This window comes from Chenopodium quinoa, unplaced genomic scaffold, assembly GCF_001683475.1.
Source record: "Chenopodium quinoa cultivar QQ74 unplaced genomic scaffold, ASM168347v1, whole genome shotgun sequence".
Classification (NCBI taxonomy): domain Eukaryota; kingdom Viridiplantae; phylum Streptophyta; class Magnoliopsida; order Caryophyllales; family Amaranthaceae; genus Chenopodium; species Chenopodium quinoa.
In genome coordinates, this window is record NW_018742211.1 from 716223 (window position 1) to 737406 (window position 21184).

The following is a 21184-nucleotide window of genomic DNA, read 5'->3' on the forward strand; positions in this document are numbered from 1 at the left end:
TACAGCACGGTACCTCGGGGCCGGATCACGGCCATGCAAGAGAAAGTGGAGAGCTTTATCGCAAACCACATAATGGGCCCCGACTTTTTAGTGTTCGTGCCGGATCCAGAAGACACAGTCGTATGGCCGGCTGGTACCAGTTATGATGGCGCCTGCTTTGGCTGCTACGAGGCGGCCATCAAGGCTGGGTTGCGCTTCCCACTACATCCAGCTGTTCAGCGGATCTTGGATGGGTATGAGTTGGGGTTATGGCAGTTAGCCCCGAACTCCTGGGTCAACGTACTCGGCTATGTGGCCGGGTGCGAACTGCACGGGGTGGAGCCGAGCTTCGAGGCTTTCGCCCACATGAACAACCTCAGCCGGACCCCTAAGGCAGGCGGTACCGGCTGGTATCAATTGACGAGCCACAGGGGCTACCTCATGACGAGAGGTAAAGCAAACAAATGGAAGGACTGGCGGAGCACCTTCCTCATCATTGAGAGTTCAGACACAGAGCTGAATAAGCGCTTCAACAGGTGGAACATGAATCCGCCCCTTCTTGCAGGCGGCCGCAGCATGCCGCCTGTTCCCCCCAAGGCTATGAAAGATATCCTAGATAAAGGACTCTTCAAAGTAGAGTCGAAGGTGAACTCTACTTCAGGGGTACGAGAGCAAGTACCCCTGCACTGCGTCCCGAGCTTCAAATGGCTCTACGACGAGTACTTTTTGGCAGCCTGTGGCCTCAGCAGTCGGTGCTCAAGAGGTAGCCGGCCTGTCGAATACTCTGCTGTTCCGTGCATTTCTTGTTATGACTTTTATTAACTTTGCTATTTGTTTTTGCAGCGGACGCCATGAGCAAAATTACCGCCTCCAAGACTGCGGCGGCCATGTTGCGGGCCTCCATCATGCAACAGTCTTCAACCGACTCCCCCAACAAGGGGGCACCCTTGGTGGGCTTCGAACCTTTCACCCTCTTTTTGGAGTCGTGTTTATGCATATACTGACTCTTTTCTTCTTTTTTAGACGGGCGCTCCAAGAGCTTCTTCTTCCCAACAGCCGGACCCCAAGGCCCGGAGGACGATTGTTGCGAGCTCTCCTGGTTCTGCCAGGAAACATGCGGCGGCTGAGAAACAGCCGACCACTTCTTCTAAAACTCCAGCTGGGCCACCTAGAAGTATGAAATTGTCCTTGTAAATTTTAGACTTGCTCCCTTCTTTACTAGGTCTAATCCGTTTGTTTATGCTTGATGCAACCGGCCCTCAGGAGCCTGACTTGGTCGAGGTGGCCAAGTCTATGATCAAGGCCGTTCCTCCAGCTGAAAGGGAGGCGGTCAGGGGTGTCGGCACCCTTGACCTAGACGGGATTGCAGGGGTCCTTGCTGAGGTATACTTAGCATATTTTTGAGTATTTGAATTCCAGGACGCCTGTTTTCTTTTTGTTTGGAAACTGACGCCTGTTCCCCTTTTTACTTAGGCCCTGCTCCGAGTGAACGGCCTTCGCAAGCCGCTTGACCGGAAGAACAAAGAGGTAAAGGCTGCAAAAGCTATGGCCGCCTCTGACTGTGATAAGGCAATGTTTCAAATTGCCCAAAATGAAGTTTTGACCATTGATATTCTTTATTATCAGGCGCAGGCTACCGCCGCTATCCGGGCTCAGTTAGAGGCGGCCCAGAAGAGGAATAACGAGCTGGAGGCGACCATCAACAACCTCAAGGCCGAGCTGAGACCTCTTCGCCAAAAGATGTCCTCATACGAAACCTTGGAGAAATCCTTGGCGAGCGTAAAGGAACGCCTGGTGACCCAGGAGAAGAGTCTTACTCAGGAGCTCTCGGAAAAGGCCGAGCAAGAAAAGAAAGAGCTGGTCCAGGAGATGATGGAAGACTCTGCTCAAATCCAGCGCATGACTTGGGGCCGCCTCTTCCCCAATGCCGACTTTGCCTCATGGGAAAAAACGTACCGCCAGTGTTCTGATAGATATAATCAAGAGATCCTGGCGGCTGCTGAGGAAGAGGCGTTGGAGGAGGAGGAGCAGCCGGTAGTGGCGCTTGTGCCGCTTGGGGGTAATGCATCAAAGAAGGATGCAGCTGAAGCCGAGTCCAGCAAGAAGAGTGCTGACCAGGCGGCAGCTGCTAATATTGAAGATCTGCCCCCTTCTTAAGCTTTATGTCTTCTTTCCACGGCCTGCGTGCCGTTTGTTTGTATTTACCCGGCCAGGGGACCGGGGCTCTGAATATTTTGCCGGTCTTTAATGACCGGCTTCTTTTTAATGAATTTTTTTGTTTTGCTTCAAATTTGTTTAAGTATTGAATATTCTGATATCCAATTGTACACTATACCGACTGTTTTACATGGCCGATAGTTGCAGACAGGTACGGATAGTTAGTCACGCCACCTATGCCCCTGGACGACTGGTTGTCTGTTTCCAGGCTAGACGATCAGTCGGCCATTTATCCAATCGGTATTCGAACCATTTTAAAGACTGGATCCCTTTTAGGCAGGCGGTCCTGTCATTTGTAAAATTAACCAAGTAGGAAAGTTGTTTCCTACTTGTCATGCTTTTAGGCTAGAGACTTTAGGCCGTCTAGGCCGATTGTTTCCCGCCATATTTAATCTAGTGTGAACAGGTGCTGTATGAACACCTTTTTAGTTTCATACTAAAATTTTTAAGGAGTGACCAAGTAAACATGATTGTTACCTAGTCGCCAAGTAACTCAGTAGTAGAGGTATCAAGCGGTGGATACCGGTTGTTCCCCTTTATTCGCCAATGTTTGTTGGCTTTTAACTCATAAGTTGTTAACCTAGCAGGAGTAGTGGTTGAGGGCCCCTGTTTGCTAAAAACAGGCGGACGACTCATACCTTTTAGGCTCCATACTAAGTTTGAGAGAGTGACTATGAGTTAACTTTGGAGTTACTCAGTCGCCGTCACTCCTGCTTGAGTAGTAAAGGTACCAGGCGGCGGAGGCCGGCTGAACCTTTTGATTCGCCAATGTTTGTTGGCTATTAACTCAAGAGGTATCCCCTGCATTTATCCCAAGTAATACAGGCGGTCATCTGACTCAGATGCCAACTGCTACCACTGGTTTGGTTAGTGATAGAGTTATCCTTGTCTCAAAAACGGCTACGTGGTTGCCCTTGGGGACAGTCGTATAGGTGCCGTGTAATTAGTTTATAGAGCAATGTTCCACCCAAAAGGGAGCTACTCTCTGCGACGAATTTCATCCGGAGGGATGCCGCCGGACGCCTGCTATGATGTTGGGACAGGTCGTATTAGTTTTGAAGATTGGATCAGTTGGCTTGGCGCCTGGTCTGATCATTCGGCCTGTGGCCTTGGTTAGTTATTGGTGAACGTAGGTGCTAAGTAAAAGGAGGGTAGCCGCCTGTTTAGGCACAGGGTCGGCCAGGCTCTGATCATTTTTAGTTAAGTATAAGGGGGGTGGCTGTGTGTTTGGAACCAATCGGCCCTCTTCTATGGAGAGTAGCCGACTATATGTCCAGACGGCATGCCCCTATGGTGATAGAGTAAAATATTCAATGGAGAGTAGCCGACTGTAAAGGTACAGGCGGCATGCCCCTCTGAAGATAGAGTAAAATACTCAATGGAGAGTAGCCGACTGTAAAGGTACAGACGGCATGCCCCTCTGAAGATAGAGTAAAATACTCAATGGAGAGTAGCCGACTGTAAATGTATAGGCGGCCTGCCCCTCTTAAGTAAGAATAAAAACTAAGTATGGAGTGTAGCCGACTGTTTGTTAGTAGGCGTGCCCCTCTTAGTACAAAATTGAATATTAAGTATGCAAACTTTTATTAAGTAGCCCTTGACTATTTACATCATTCAAAAGAAATATTTCTTAAGATTATCTACATTCCAAGTTCGAGGTAACGGTTGTCCGTCTGGTGTTCCCAGACGATAGGTACCGTCCCTGACCTCTTCACAGATTCGGTAGGGTCCTTCCCAGTTGGGAGTTAGTTTGCCAGACTCATTAGCCCTACCAACTGCTTCCATTTTTCTAAGTACAAAGTCCCCCACTTTGAGTGGACGCCTGTGTACTTTTTTGTTGTATGATCTAGTCATTCTCAGGCGGTAAATTTCATGGCGCAAGACAGCATTGCCCCTCCTTTCAGGAAGTGAGTCTAATGCCAGGCGCATGGCTTCCCAGTTTGCCTCTTCGTCATATAGCATTACTCGAAGAGTCGGCTCGTAGTGTTCTATTGGAAGAGCAGCTTCCGCACCATAAGTTAGGAGGAATGGAGTTTCTCCAGTCGCCCCTTTTTCAGTCGTCCTAATGGCCCAGAGAACATGTGGTAATTCATCCGCCCATAGGCCGCCTGCTCGTTCAATCTTTTTCTTGAGACCGTCTGAGATGATTTTATTAAAGGCTTCTACCTGGCCGTTTGCTTGTGGACGGCCGACAGATGCAAAGTAGTGAGCAATTCCTTGGTCACCCAACCAGCTTTTGAGAACAGACGTCTCAAATTGGGGACCATTATCAAAAACCATAGACATGGGAACCCCGAACCGAGTGATGACATTTTTCCAAATGAATGAAATTACATCCTTCGTCTTGATTCCCTTTACAGCCTCCGCCTCTACCCATTTAGTGAAGTAGTCGACGGCAACAAGTATGTACCTCCTTCCGCCTGTAGCAGGCGTATATGGACCCAGAATATCCATGCCCCACTTAGCAAACGGTAGTGGGCTATGAATGGTAGTGAGGTTAGTAGCCGGACGGTGAATTAGTTTGCCAAACCTTTGGCACTTGTCACATTTTTTCACCATCACCATCGCATCTGCTTCTAAAGTAGGCCAAAAGTAGCCCTGCCGCCTTGCCCGTTAAGCAAGCGTCCTACCGCCTATATGGGAAGCACAGTAACCAGAGTGAAGATCATCGAGAATCTCTCGCCCCTTTTCTGGAGTAACACACTTTAAGAAGGGTTGAAGGTACCCCCTTTTGTGAAGTTCTCCCTTTATTATTTCAAAACTGGTTGCTCGTTTTTTCAGTGCTGCCGCCTGTTGATGATCATCCGGTAGGGTAACATTTGTCAGATATGCGCTGATTGGATCCATCCAGGTTGAGCTTCTGTCTAAGATTCCAATAGGGTCTTCCTCAATGCTTCTCCTCTCCATTACTTCCGAAAAAACAGTTCGAGGAGTATCACAGGAGGCGGATGATGCTAATTTTGAAAGTGCATCCGCCTGGTTGTTTTCTGATCTCGGCACTAGGGTCAGATGGAAATCCTCAAGGGAGCCGACTGCTTGTCGGACCGCCTGTAAATACTTGATCATGGCCGGATGGGTTGCTTCGTATTCGCCATTGTACTGACTCACTATCAATTGTGAATCGGAACAGGCGTCTATTTTTCTTGCTCCTGCCGCCTTGCACATGCGGATTCCGGCTAGTAAAGCTTCATATTCTGCCTCATTGTTTGAGGCCTGAAAACTGAAGCGTAAAGCATACTCGTACCTGTGGCCCTCTGGCGACTGACATATGACTCCTGCTCCACAACCATTTGAAGTAGAGTAACTTCGAGGCTCTGTATTTCTATGGCCCATTTGATCATTCGGCCTGACGACTCCATGATGGTCAGTGGCCGCTTGATAGGTTGGTCTGTATACACGACGACTGCATGTGCCAAAAAGTAGGGCTTCAATTTTTTAACAGCCATGAAGAGTGCAAGACCAAATTTCTCCACTAAGGGATACCTCAAGTCGGCATTTTTCAGTACATGACTGACAAAGTAGACCAGGAGCTGACAGCCGTCTCTTTCAGCAAGGAGAACAGCGCTTAACACATGATCAGAGACGGCCAGGTACATGCAGAGTACTTCTTTGGGCAAAGGGCTGACCAGCCTCGGCAAGGAATGCAAGTGAACTTTCAATTTCTGGAAGGCTGCCTCAGCATCCGGCCCCCATTCAAACCTTGCCTTTTTCTTAATTGCCTGGAAAAAGTATAGGCATTTGTCGCCTGATCGGCTTAGAAATCTTCCCAAGGCCGCCAGACAACCTGTTAACTTCTGAACCTCTCAGATGGTACGAGGCGACTGCATGTCAATGATCGCCTGCACCTTCTCAGGGTTCGCCTCTATTCCTCTCTGATTGATAAGGAATCCGAGAAATTTCCCAGACTCAACTCCAAAGACACATTTCTTGGGATTGAGCATGACATGGTGCCGCCTGAGTGTGGCGAAAGTTTCTCGGAGGTCCGACAGATGATCTTTCTGAAGTTTAGACTTGACAATCATATCATCAATATATGCCTCGACATTTCTCCCAATTTGATCAAAGAACACAGTGTTTATCATTCGCTGGAAAGTGGTCGGGGCATTCTTAAGACCAAACGGCATGACCGTGTAACAGTATAACCCCTGATCAGTGACGAAGGCCGTCTTCTCCTGATCTTTCTTCCATAAAGGAATTTGATGGAAACCAGAGTAGGCGTCCATAAAGCTCATCAAAGCATGGCCGGCTGTTGAGTCGACCAGGTTATCAATTTTAGGCAGAGGGTAACTGTCTTTGGGGCACGCCTTGTTTAAGTCTGTGTAGTCTACACACATTCGCTAGGTGCCATTCGGCTTTTTAACAAGCACCACATTTGCAACCCAGTCTGGGAAGTAACATTGCCGAATGAACCCTGCATCAAGTAATTTTTTAACTTCGGCGGCTGCCGCCTGACTTCTTTCTTCGCCATGGTTCCGCTTCTTCTACCTTACCGGCTTCTTTTTCGGATCCACAGCCAGTTTATGTACCGCCAGGTCAGGACTAATGCCTGTCATTTCGTGGACTTCTAATGCAAAGATGTCCTTGTATTCTTTCAATAGTTTGTAAAAGTCGTCACCCAGGACTCTCAGAGCAGTCGTCCCAACTTGGACTGTTCGGTCAGGACGCGAGTCGTCTAAGATCAGGTCCGTATGCTCACCAGCCGGCTGAGGGCGGAATTTATCCGACCGCTCCTCTGCCAATGATTGCTATTTTCTGTCTTTTCTTGCGGCCCCTGTCTGGGATGCCTTTCTCTTCTTGCCGCCTGCTTCTTGAACAGGCGCACTCTCCTTGACATTGTCAAGGTCTATTTTTCCACCACTCGACCCAGTGGCCATAACAGTGGGCTTGACATCCGAGAGATAGCACTCTCGGGCCATCCTCTGATCTCCCCTTAGGGACCCGACTGTTCCATTATCCCTCTCAAACTTGAGCAACATAAGAGATGGGATTATAACAGCCTTGGAATTATTCAGGGTTGGTCGTCCCAGAATCATGTTGTAGGCCGAGAGTTCTTCTACTACCAGGAACCGGACTACCATGTGTCGTCCTTCCCCTTTTTCGCCCAGGCGGATGGGTAAATCCACTCGTCCCACTGGGTGGACGACTCCTCCTCCAAACCCTACTAAAGGGTGGGATGCTGGATGTATGCAATCAGTCTGATATTTTAGTTTTGACAGACATTTGCTACTGATGAGATCTGAGGAGCTTCCGGTATCTATGAGGATTCGGCCAACTCTCTGGTTGGCCACTTTACATTCAATAACGATAGGGTCGTCATGCGACCCTCTTACCCCTCCTAGATCTTCTTCAGTGATGACAATCTCAGGAAATGAATATTTGGACGGCCGTTCTTGGTGAACGGAATTTACATCTAACCGTCTGATATTGTCTTTGTTGCCCCTAATAGTGGGGCCGCCTCCTGAGAAGCCGCCTGCAATGGTGTAGACGACTGCATCATCTGTATCGGAGCTGTCGGCCTGTTGATTCTTTTTGGTCGACTGCTTTTTTGAGGAAGTGTTCCCCGTAGATTTCTTGACATAAGTGTCAAGATCACCTTGCTCAGCCAGGCGGTCCAGAAACCACATGAGACTGATGCATTCATTGGTGTGATGACCAACATCTTCATGATAATCACAGAATTTTTCTTGGTTCCGATTGTTTGCAGAACCCTTCATGGGGACCGGCTTCTCAATTGAGATCCGTCCCTTGATTTCATTTAGGATAAATTGGCTATCCTTGTTAAACACATACTTTGGGGAGTATGGTTTGAATTCTTTTTTCTTCTTCTGGGACGGCTGTTTAGAGGAATCAGTTGCCCAGACCTCTTTTCTCTTCTCGTCTTTGTTTGACGACTGCTTCTGTCGTCCTTCTCTTTTGTCGAACCTTTTCCCGTCTGACTGTTTTAACGTACTACAAAGATCAGTCGCCTGTATATAGGCTTCCGCTTCAATCAAGGCCTCTCATCCGCCTCTCACCGAGAGCAAAATACCCCCTACTACTGCACGGTACCTCGGGGCCGGATCACGGCCATGCAAGAGAAAGTGGAGAGCTTTATCGCAAACCACACAATGGGCCCCGGCTTTTTAGTGTTCGTGCCGGATCCAGAAGACACAGTCGTATGGCCGGCTGGTACCAGTAATGATGGCGCCTGCTTTGGCTGCTACGAGGCGGCCATCAAGGCTGGGCTGCGCTTCCCACTACATCCAGCTGTTTAGCGGATCTTGGATGGGTATGAGTTGGGGTTATGGCAGTTAGCCCCGAACTCCTGGGTCAGCCCTTTGCCCAAAGAAGTACTCTACATGTACCTGGCCGTCTCTGATCATGTGTTAAGCGCTGTTCTCCTTGCTGAAAGAGACGACTGTCAGCTCCCGGTCTACTTTGTCAGTCATGTACTGAAAAATGCCGAGTTGAGGTATCCCTTAGTGGAGAAATTTGGTCTTGCATTCTTCATGGCTGTTAAAAAGTTGAAGCCCTACTTTTTGGCACATGCAGTCGTCGTGTATACAGACCAACCTATCAAGCGGCCACTGACCATCATGGAGTCGTCAGGCCGAATGATCAAATGGGCCATAGAAATACAGAGCCTCGAAGTTACTTTCGAGCCTAGAAAAGCAGTGAAGGGGCAAGCCTTTGCTGACTTTATTGTTGAGATGACTCGTCCTCCGGACTCTCAAGTTACAGACCAAGTCTGGAAGGTATATGTGGATGGAAGCTCTACTTCAAATGGTTGTGGAGCAGGAGTCATATGTCAGTCGCCAGAGGGCGACAGGTACGAGTATGCTTTACGCTTCAGTTTTCAGGCCTCAAACAATGAGGCAGAATATGAAGCTTTACTAGCCGTAATCCGCATGTGCAAGGCGGTAGGAGCAAGAAAAATAGACGCCTGTTCCGATTCACAATTGATAGTGAGTCAGTACAATGGCGAATACGAAGCAACCCATCCGGCCATGATCAAGTATTTACAGGCGGTCCGACAAGCAGTCGGCTCCCTTGAGGATTTCCATCTGACCCAAGTGCCGAGATCAGAAAACAACCAGGCGGATGCACTTTCAAAATTAGCATCATCCGCCTCCTGTGATACTCCTCGAACCGTTTTTTGGGAAGTAATGGAGAGGAGAAGCATTGAGGAAGAACCTATTGGAATCTTAGACAAAAGCTCAACCTGGATGGATCCAATCAGGGCATATCTGACAAATGGTACCCTGCCGGATGATCATCAACAGGCGGCAGCACTGAAAAAACGAGCAACCAGTTTTGAAATAATAAAGGGAGAACTTCACAAAAGGGGGTACCTTCAACCCTTCTTAAAGTGTGTTACTCCAGAAAAGGGGCGAGAGATACTGGACGATCTTCACTCTGGTTATTGTGCTTCCCATATAGGCGGTAGGACGCTTGCTCAACGGGCAAGGCAACAGGGCTACTTTTGGCCTACTTTAGAAGCAGATGCGATGGTGATGGTGAAAAAATGTGACAAGTGCCAAAGGTTTGGCAAACTAATTCACCGTCCGGCTACTGACCTCACTACCATTCATAGCCCACTACCGTTTGCTAAGTGGGGCATGGATATTCTAGGTCCATATACGCCTGCTACAGGCGGAAGGAGGTACATACTTGTTGCCGTCGACTACTTCACTAAATGGGTAGAGGCGGAGGCTGTAAAGGGAATCAAGACGAAGGATGTAATTTCATTCATTTGGAAAAATGTCATCACTCGGTTCAGGGTTCCCATGTCTATGGTTTTTGATAATGGTCCCCAATTTGAGACGTCTGTTCTCAAAAGCTGGTTGGGTGACCAAGGAATTGCACACTACTTTGCATCTGTCGGCCGTCCACAAGCAAACGGCCAGGTAGAAGCCTTTAATAAAATCATCTCAGACGGTCTCAAGAAAAAGATTGAACGAGCAGGCGGCCTATGGGCGGATGAATTACCACATGTTCTCTGGGCCATTAGGACGACTGAAAAAGGGGCGACTGGAGAAACTCCATTCCTCCTAACTTATGGTGCGGAAGCTGTTCTTCCAATAGAACACTACGAGCCGACTCTTCGAGTAATGCTATATGATGAAGAGGCAAACCTAGAAGCCATGCGCCTGGCATTAGACTCACCTCCTGAAAGGAGGGGCAATGCTGTCTTGCGCCATGAAATTTACCGCCTGAGAATGACTAGATCATACAACAAAAAAGTACACAGGCGTCCACTCAAAGTGGGGGACTTTGTACTTAGAAAAATGAAAGCAGTTGGTAGGGCTAATGAGTCTGGCAAACTAACTCCCAACTGGGAAGGACCCTACCGAATCTGTGAAGAGGTCAGGGACGGTACCTACCGTCTGGGAACACCAGACGGACAACCGTTGCCTCGAACTTGGAATGTAGATAATCTTAAGAAATATTTCTTTTGAATGATGTAAATAGTCAAGGGCTACTTAATAAAAGTTTGCATACTTAATATTCAATTTTGTACTAAGAGGGGCACGCCTACTAACAAACAGTCGGCTACTCTCCATACTTAGTTTTTATTCTTACTTAAGAGGGGCATGCCTGTTGACAAACAGTCGGCTACTCTCCATGTTTAATTTTTATTCTTACTTAAGAGGGGCAGGCCGCCTATACATTTACAGTCGGCTACTCTCCATTGAGTATTTTACTCTATCTTCAGAGGGGCATGCCGTCTGTACCTTTACAGTCGACTACTCTCCATTGAGTATTTTACTCTATCTTCAGAGGGGCATGCCGCCTGTACCTTTACAGTCAGCTACTCTCCATTGAATATTTTACTCTATCACCATAGGGGCATGCCGTCTGGACATATAGTCGGCTACTCTCCATAGAAGAGGGCCGACTGGTCCAAACACACAGCCACCCCCCTTATACTTAACTAAAAATGATCAGGGCCTGGCCGACCCTGTGCCTAAACAGGCGGCTACCCTCCTTTTACATAGCACCTACGTTCACCAAGAACTAACCAAGGCCACAGGCCGAATGATCAGACCAGGCGCCAAGCCAACTTATCCAATCTTCAAAACTAATACGACCTGTCCCAACATCATAGCAGGCGTCCGGCGGCATCCCCCCGGATGAAATTCGTCGCAGAGAGCAGCTCCCTTTTGGGTGGAACATTGCTCTATAAACTAATTACACGGCACCTATACGACTGTCCCCAAGGGCAACCACGTAGCCGTTTTTGAGACAAGGATAACTCTATCACTAACCAAACCAGTGGTAGCAGTTGACATCTGAGTCAGATGACCGCCTGCATTACTTGGGATAAATGCAGGGGGTACCTCTTGAGTTAATAGCCAACAAACATTGGCGAATCAAAAGGTTCAGCCGGCCTCCGCCGCCTGGTACCTTTACTACTCAAGCAGGAGTGACGGCGACTGAGTAACTCCAAAGTTAACTCATAGTCACTCTCTCAAACTTAGTATGGAGCCTAAAAGGTATGAGTCGTCCGCCTGTTTTTAGCAAACAGGGGCTCTCAACCACTACTCCTGCTAGGTTAACAACTTATGAGTTAAAAGCCAACAAACATTGGCGAATAAAGGGGAACAACCGGTATCCACCGCTTGATACCTCTACTACTGAGTTACTTGGCGACTAGGTAACAATCATGTTTACTTGGTCACTCCTTAAAAATTTTAGTATGAAACTAAAAAGGTGTTCATACAGCACCTGTTCACACTAGATTAAATATGGCGGGAAACAGTCGGCCTAGACGGCCTAAAGTCTCTAGCCTAAAAGCATGACAAGTAGGAAACAACTTTCCTACTTGGTTAATTTTACAATTGACAGGACCGCCTGCCTAAAGGGGATCCAGTCTTTAAAATGGTTCGAATACCGATTGGATAAATGGCCGACTGATCGTCTAGCCTGGAAACAGACAACCAGTCGTCCAGGGGCATAGGCGGCGTGACTAACTATCCGTACCTGTCTGCAACTATCGGCCATGTAAAACAGTCGGTATAGTGTACAATTGGATATCAGAATATTCAATACTTAAACAAATTTGAAGCAAAACAAAAAAATTCATTAAAAAGAAGCCGGTCATTAAAGACCGGCAAAATATTCAGAGCCCCGACCCCCTGGCCGGGTAAATACAAACAAACGGCACGCAGGCCGTTGAAAGAAGACATAAAGCTTAAGAAGGGGGCAGATCTTCAATATTAGCAGTTGTCGCCTGGTCAGCACTCTTCTTGCTGGACTCGGCTTCAGCTGCATCCTTCTTTGATGCATTACCCCCAAGCGGCACAAGCGCCACTACCGGCTGCTCCTCCTCCTCCAACGCCTCTTCCTCAGCAGCCGCCAGGATCTCTTGATTATATCTATCAGAACACTGGCGGTACGTTTTTTCCCATGAGGCAAAGTCGGCATTGGGGAAGAGGCGGCCCCAAGTCAAGCGCTGGATTTGAACAGAGTCTTCCATCATCTCCCGGACCAGCTCTTTCTTTTCTTGCTCGGCCTTTTTCGAGAGCTCCTGAGTAAGACTCTTCTCCTGGGTCACCAGGCGTACCTTTACGCTCGCCAAGGATTTCTCCAAGGTTTCGTATGAGGACATCTTTTGGCGAAGAGGTCTCAGCTCGGCCTTGAAGTTGTTGATGGTCGCCTCCAGCTCGCTATTCCTCTTCTGGGCCGCCTCTAACTGAGCCCGGATAGCGGCGGTAGCCTGCGCCTGATAATAAAGAATATCAATGGTCAAAACTTCATTTTGGGCAATTTGAAACATTGCCTTATCACAGTCAGAGGCGGCCATAGCTTTTGCAGCCTTTACCTCTTTGTTCTTCCGGTCAAGCGGCTTGCGAAGGCCGTTCACTCGGAGCAAGGCCTAAGTAAAAAGGGGAACAGGCGTCAGTTTCCAAACAAAAAAGAAAACAGGCGTCCTGGAATTCAAATACTCAAAAATATGCTAAGTATACCTCAGCAAGGACCCCTGCAATCCCGTCTAAGTCAAGGGTGCCGACACCCCTGACCGCCTCCCTTTCAGCTGGAGGAACGACCTTGATCATAGACTTGGCCACCTCGACCAAGTCAGGCTCCTGAGGGCCGGCTGCATCAAGCATAAACAAACGGATTAGACCTAGTAAAGAAGGGAGCAAGTCTAAAATTTACAAGGATAATTTCATACTTCTAGGTGGCCCAGCTGGAGTTTTAGAAGAAGTGGTCGGCTGTTTCTCAGCCGCCACATGTTTCCTGGCAGAACCAGGAGAGCTCGCAACAGTCGTCCTCCGGGCCTTGGGGTCCGGCTGTTGGGAAGAAGAATCTCTTGGAGCGCCCGTCTAAAAAAGAAGAAAAGAGTCAGTATATGCATAAACACAACTCCAAAAAGAGGGTGAAAGGTTCGAAGCCCACCAAGGGTGCCCCCTTGTTGGGGGAGTCGGTTGAAGACTGTTGCATGATGGAGGCCCGCAACATGGCCGCCGCAGTCTTGGAGGCGGTAATTTTGCTCATGGCGTCCGCTGCAAAAACAAATAGCAAAGCTAATAAAAGTCATAACAAGAAATGCATGGAACAACAGAGTATTCGACAGGCCAGCTACCTCTTGAGCACCGACTGCTGAGGCCACAGGCGGCCAAAAAGTACTCGTCGTAGAGCCATTTGAAGCTCGGGACGCAGTGCAGGGGTACTTGCTCTCGTACCCCTGAAGTAGAGTTCACCTTCGACTCTACTTTGAAGAGTCCTTTATCTAGGATCTCTTTCTTAGCCTTGGGGGGAACAGGCGGCATGCTGCGGCCGCCTGCAAGAAGGGGCGGATTCCTGTTCCACCTGTTGAAGCGCTTGTTCAGCTCTGTGTCTGAACTCTCAATGATGAGGAAGGTGCTCCGCCAGTCCTTCCATTTGTTTGCTTTACCTCTCGTCATGAGGTAGCCCCTGTGGCTCGTCAATTGATACCAGCCGGTACCGCCTACCTTAGGGGTCCGGCTGAGGTAGTTCATGTGGGCGAAAGCCTCGAAGCTCGGCTCCACCCCGTGCAGTTCGCACCCGGCCACATAGCCGAGTACGTTGACCTAGGAGTTCGGGGCTAACTGCCATAACCCCAACTCATACCCATCCAAGATCCGCTGAACAACTGGATGTAGTGGGAAGCGCAGCCCAGCCTTGATGGCCGCCTCGTAGCAGCCAAAGCAGGCGCCATCATAACTGGTACCAGCCGGCCATACGACTGTGTCTTCTGGATCCGGCACGAACACTAAAAAGCCGGGGCCCATTGTGTGGTTTGCGATAAAGCTCTCCACTTTCTCTTGCATGGTCGTGATCCGGCCCCGAGGTACCGTGCAGTAGTAGGGGGTATTTTGCTCTCGGTGAGAGGCGGATGGCTCCGCCCAATCGTCCCCCTTCTCAACTGCGTGAGAAAGCCTCGCCTCTTGTAGGCGACTGTTTTTCTCTTCTGTGTCCAGGGAAGCATGGCCAGAAGAGCTAGACTTGGAATCGTCCTCTGACGAGTCCGAAGAGGACGACTCCTCCCCTCTCCCGGAGGGGCCCGCCTCCTCTCCTTTAAAAGGAGCAGGAGAGAATGTAGAATTGTCAACTGTAAAATGGGAAGGGGTCACTTTGACTCCTTTCTCAGAACTGCCGGCTTTCAAGCCGCTTTGTTTCACTTCCACATCTGGCGCCTGGTCAGATGTTTCACTAATCGGCACCCTCTGGGAGGAGCCGTCTGAGTTTGAGATCCTGGCAGTCTTTTTTGTTCTGGCCATCATGCTCTACATAGACACAGATACAGTCGGACTTTGTATAAAGGGCAAAGATGGGTCCAGAAAAGGGCAGGCGGCACTCCTAGTCCTAGATTCAGCCGTCCCCGGTGACCGACTGATCACTAACCTAGGTCGTGTCGTGTGCTTCCGTGGTGCCATTTCAAAAAAGAATAAAGTAAAGAGAAAATTAAGAGTAAGAGAACCGACGGTTACTTGAACGAGTGACGATTGATGAAGTTCTGAAAATCCTTTGCAGTCGGCTTGTTAGAGCAGGCGGTAGGCAGAAAGGGTCCAAAATGTCAGAGCAAGTTCAGGGGTCCGAATGTTCTCTCACAAAGTTTTCAAGTGTGAAAATGACCGAAGTCAACACTCCTTTATATAGGCGAAGTGAGAAGGCAAAGGGTCACTTCCAGAATTCAAAATTTTGGCGGGAGAATCTCTCGGCCTCTCGCCGAGTGACACCTGTAGCAGGCCGTCGCCTGTTAATGGGCGATACCTGTCACAGGTAACACGTGACCAGTCACGTGCCACCTGTGAGGGGCAAATGATTAGGGGATTTTTCCCCACCAATCACCATCTGACAAGTGGACCAATCAGGTTCCGCCATGTGTCCGTCACATGGGCCAATAGGAGCCTGCCACGTGTCAAGCAATGATCCATCCACTATGGACCAATTACGACACGACACGTGTCCTTCCCATGACACCTGGGATAACCGGTCACCTAGGCCCAACTTCCGAGGGAAGCCCAATCAGCCCAAGGTTAACCTAAACCTAGATTGACACGTTTCCCGAGGTTATAAATACCTCCCTTAATCCTCATTAAGGGAGATTACACGCTAAAAACGCAGATTACACACATTAAACACTCTCACCTAGAGAGACCCAATCACTTTAATTTCCGCATTAATTACTCCTTAATCAAGTACTAACTTGACCGTCGGAGGCGGATCTCCAATCATCCGGAGCATCCGTTTGTTTTGCAGGTACAGGCGTCCGGTTCCAGTCTCGGAATTGTAACTCTCTTCCGCAGGACATCAGAAAACCCTGAAACATCTTGGCGCCGTATGTGGGGAGAGTACTTCTGAGATAGCATCCACGTTTGTACCGACTCCTGAAGATTAAGGGAGGTATTTATAACCTCAGGAAACGTGTCAATCTAGGTTTAGGTTAACCTAGGGCTGATTGGGCTTCCCTCGGAAGTTGGGCCTAGGTGACCGGTTATCCCAGGTGTCATGGGAAGGACACGTGTCGTGTCGTAATTGGTCCATAGTGGACGGATCATTACTTGACACGTGGCAGGCTCCTATTGGCCCATGTGACGGACACATGGCGGAACCTGATTGTTCCACTTGTCAGATGGTGATTGGTGGGGAAAAATCCCCTAATCAGAGTCCATCTCGGATGCATCTTGCCATTTTGTAGAGTCAGGGCTTGTCATAGCTTATATGTATATTGCTGGCTCATCTCCGTCCATAACTAGGATGTCTTGATCTTCGGTTAAGATAATACCAAGGTATCTGTCTGGTTGAGATCTTGGCCGTTGCAACCTACGCAGGGTAATAGGTTGAGTATTTGCATTGTCGGTTTGACTATGACCAATGTCACTAGCTGCTTCTAAAGCACTTTGATTGTCAGTTTTGTCAGGTTGACTTTGTTGCTCGTCCTCTCGAACTTCATCGAGTTCGATTTTCCTCCCACTTTTCATTTTGGAAAGGTGTTCCTTCTCTAAAAAGACACCATCACGAGCAACAAACACTTTGTTCTCAGATTTGTTATAGAAGTAATACCCCTTGGTTTCTTTTGGGTAGCCTACAAAGAAACACTTGTCAAATTTTGGGTGAAGTTTGTCAGAAATTAATCTTTTGACATATGCTTCGCAACCCCAAATCTTAAGAAAAGACAGTCGTGGAGGTTTTTTCGTCCATAATTCATATGGAGTCTTTTTGACAACTTTTGACGGAGTACGTGATAAGTCTATTTTATATATATTTTTATTCCCCGTCCCACGGTCATATTTATGCTTATTTGAGCTCTACGGAGCTATCTTTATTACTAATATATGTTTTCTAGTGTTTTTGTAGAGTTGGTATTATTTTGTAGGAATTTGCAGAATTATGATAATTCCCGAGCTTATTGAGCCACTTCGAAAATAATAGAGTCGGATCGTATATTTATTTGCCCAAGATCGAGTTAAAGGAAATTGGTTCGGTGACTAAGGGCTCAATTGTGAAGAGGTCCAAATTAATATTTCGGACCAAGTAATGAGCAAGCAAGTTAAGGATTTTGAGCCCAAAATAAGAAGAAGCCCAATACCAAAAGAAGTCAGTTGCTGGGCGTGAGGATAGCGGGCCCGACAGGGCAGCCCATTGCCCGACCGGGCGAGTGATTATTGCTGCCACTTTGATTCGGTTGGGCCTTGTTGCAAAACAAGCCCAATAGCTTTGGTTCTTACGAGGGGGCTTGATTTCTTAGTCTTTACCTAGGATTTAGTTACTAGGAGTTCTATTACTAGTGGGTTTTGTATTGAAAACCTATAAAAGGGGTAGTAGTACGTAGGAGGTTGGGGGAATTTTATTTTTTGATTAGTAGTTTTAGATTAGTTATAGTTTTAGCTTTTGTTTTCTTTTCTTATCAAGTTTTATTATTATTACTTAGTTTTAATATTATTTCTTTGTTTTCTCTTTAATTTAATTATTTTCATATTAGTTTATAATTATTGTTTTAATCATGCTTCCTTTATACGCTTTGCTTAGTTTAGATTTAAATATATGTGAGTAGTTTTATTTCTAGGGTTTGTGGGGATCCATGAATAATACGAATGGGTAAATTATTATTATTTATTATTGATGATTGGTTAATTTCCTATTGATTGATTTAATGCTATGCAATTAGATTAGGCCTAGTTTAATTGTATGAGTCTAGCAATATTGATTCGAGATTCGACAGATGAGAATTGATGTTTAGGCTTAGTTTCAATAGGCATGTTAATCTATTAATGGTTAGGTCAAGATTCAAGAGATGCGATTTAATACCAGTAGATTAATTATGTGATTATAATACGTAGCGAAAGCCCTTTATAATCTGATTAATTTATGCATTGATAATTGATTATTATTTCTACCCTGGAGTATTATTTATTGGTGAACCTATACCCTACGCTTTTTATTATTGATTATTCCCTTAGTTTATTTGCTTAGTTTGATTATTAGATTAATTCCTACAAATACAAATCGGTTACTTGATAATTTAGATTATAATAATTTATTAAGAATAAAAGAACATTGTGTCCCTGTGGATTCGACCCTACTTCCCTATCTACTTTAGTTAGAGGACTTAGGAATTATTTTTTATTAGGGGATACGACTAGATCTTGTCAGTACGGTTCAGAGTTAGTGCCGCGGTTAGAAGTGCGTGTCCCCAGAAAGAAATAGGAAGTTCACTAAGACCCATCATTAATCGAACCATGTCTAACAAGGTTCGATTCCTCCGTTCGGACACTCCATTCCATTGTGGAGTTCCGAGAGGTTTCAATTATGAAAGAATACCATTTTCTTTCAAGTGATCATCGAATTCGTGGCTCAAATACTCGCCACCTCGATCCGATCGAAGTGCTTTGATTTTCTTGCCAAGCTGATTTTCAACTTCACTCCGAAACTCTTTGAATTTCTCAAAAGATTCAGATTTGTTCGACATAAGGTAGACATATCCATATCTACTATAGTCGTCTATGAAGGTAATGAAATATTGACTACCATTCCTTGCAGGTGAACTCCTTGGTCCACATACATCCGTATGTATTAGACCTAATAAGTCACTAGCCCTTTCTCCCAACTTGGAGAATGGCTGCTTTATCATCTTGCCTAATAAACATCCTTCGTAATTTTCAAACGACTCCAAGTCGAATGAGTCAAGGATACCTTCATGAAGAAGTTTCTTGATGCGTTTGATATTAATGTGGCCAAGACGACAATGCCACAAGTAGGTTTGAATCGACTCAATGGTCTTTGCTCTTTTGGCAGTATCATTAATTTGTCTAATCATATGTAAGAAATGCAATTTTATAGAACATATAAGCAAGACATTTCAAAAACAACCATTGTTTAAGTCTTGTGATCAAAGTAACCCAGTGTCCAACACCATAGATCAAAAGTATGTTCAAAAGCATGAGAATTTAAGAATAGTTAGTTACAAGCCATAGACAAAATAAATGTGCCTACAAGCACGATCGAAAGACCATCTTTGTCGTCCGCTTGTAGTTGCACATCCACTTGTGAAGCCCTTCTCACTTGGTTCCTGAAAAGGAAACATAAAGTGAGTTACACATGGTATCCAATACCTATGAATAGATTTATACACAAGTGTTAATGAAGATACCTGAGGCAGATGCAACATTCCTCTTCTCCTCATCCTTTTGGAAGAGCTTACATTCCCTCTTGTAGTGGCCTTTCCCACCACAATAGAAGCATCGCATCTTTGCTTTGTTCTTGAACTCCCTCTTCCTTGCTCTCAAGGGCCTTTCGGTTGCTCCATAGGAGGTGGCTTGGTTAAGATATTGCACCACCTCTCTTAAAGAGAATCTCTCCTTTCCCGCAGCTATATGCACTCTAAGTGCATCATAGCTCGAGTGGAGTGAATCAAGCAAGATATGACCCGCAATCTCATCCTCCAATGAGATTCCGAGAAGTTGCATGTGCTTGAAGAGCCTAGTCATTCCAAGCACATGAGGTCGGAGGGGCATATCGGGTCTCAATTTGGTATTGTAGACCCTTGACCAAAGCCAACGCCTCTCCTTAGCAAGACAACCCACTTCCGGTGGCTTTATCTTCATGTTCGAGAGTGACCTAGTCACATCAAACACGAGTCCATCATAGTTGCTATTGTCACCCTTGGTGACTCTCACATTGACAACGTCCTCAAATGCTTTGAGGAACATGTCCGGAAAATAGAAGGAGAGGTTTTCCTTCCAATCTTCCGGGATGGAATTAGCCATTAGTCGTGAGACTTTCTTGCAATCGGAAGACCATTTATCATGAGCCTTATCGCTCATGATTCCCTTAGAGAAGAAGCTTGGAATGGGAGTATCAATAGTGTACTCCAAGGAACAATTCCGAAGAGTTTTCCTGAGTTCCTCTTCCCATTCCTTGAAGTTGACCAAGTTAAGGCTTTAAGCCAACTTGTTAGGGAGTTCCGAGCACATAGAGATGTTGTTTGAGTTACTTGCAGACATATTTCTGCAATTGAAAGAATTTGAAATGAAAAACCATTCATAAACCAATAAGTTTGAAATTTAAAGCATTCATGCAAATTTTAAATCTTATTAAGCATTTTATCCACACATTAACATTAGCCCCTTTTAAGCGAGAATAAAATGATTCCAAGATCCCAAAAATCAAAAAGTGATTAAGCATGCTTTGGCTTGTCTTAACACTTAATATTTTAGGGTAATCAATCCAATTGCTAATAGATCCAAGCTACTCTTGGTTCGATAAAACGTCGCATCTAATGCTTCCTTGACATTTTATCTCCATTGCCACGACATCTACGGACTCCTTACCGATATCGTTGAGCTTAACCAAGATGACTTGTATACCTAGTATACATTACGTTCCTAGGGAAGCGGTGATGCCTCGCTTTGGCGTAGCCCATCACCACGCGCATTAGTTCGGTAAGTGTCGTTCTTGGAATGACAAATTTGGCTCAATATTATAGGGACCTAGGGTTTCTATGTTGGTTGATTTAAGTGAACTTAATTAATCATTACATCATATAAAATCCTAAACATGCATCTATCATACAATTCAATCATATATAAACATAATATATATATAAATCATAAGTATAAGATGCATTTGGCAACTAGCATGACCCCTTGAGTCTTCAAATCTTCAAGGGACTCCGATGCAACTACTTGGCTTGTCTTCTTAGAAACGCCGTCTTCGAGACATCTCCGCCAACTATGCAACTACTAGCTACTACCACTAGGAATAATCTAAATATTAAGGTACAAAAATACACAACGGTACGCAGACCGTATTTAGATTTACAAAAATATATAACGGATCGCAGTCCGTATTTACTATCCTAGTCGGGCCCCACTAGTTGCCATTTTCACAAAACCTGTGAAGCAATATACATTCCATTCATCCATTCACTATTTGTGAATGGCCCATGCATTTTACAACGATAGACAAGTAACAATGCATAACACGCGCAAACTAGTAACTAATTTAGGTGGTTAATCCAATTAACGCGCCTAATTAA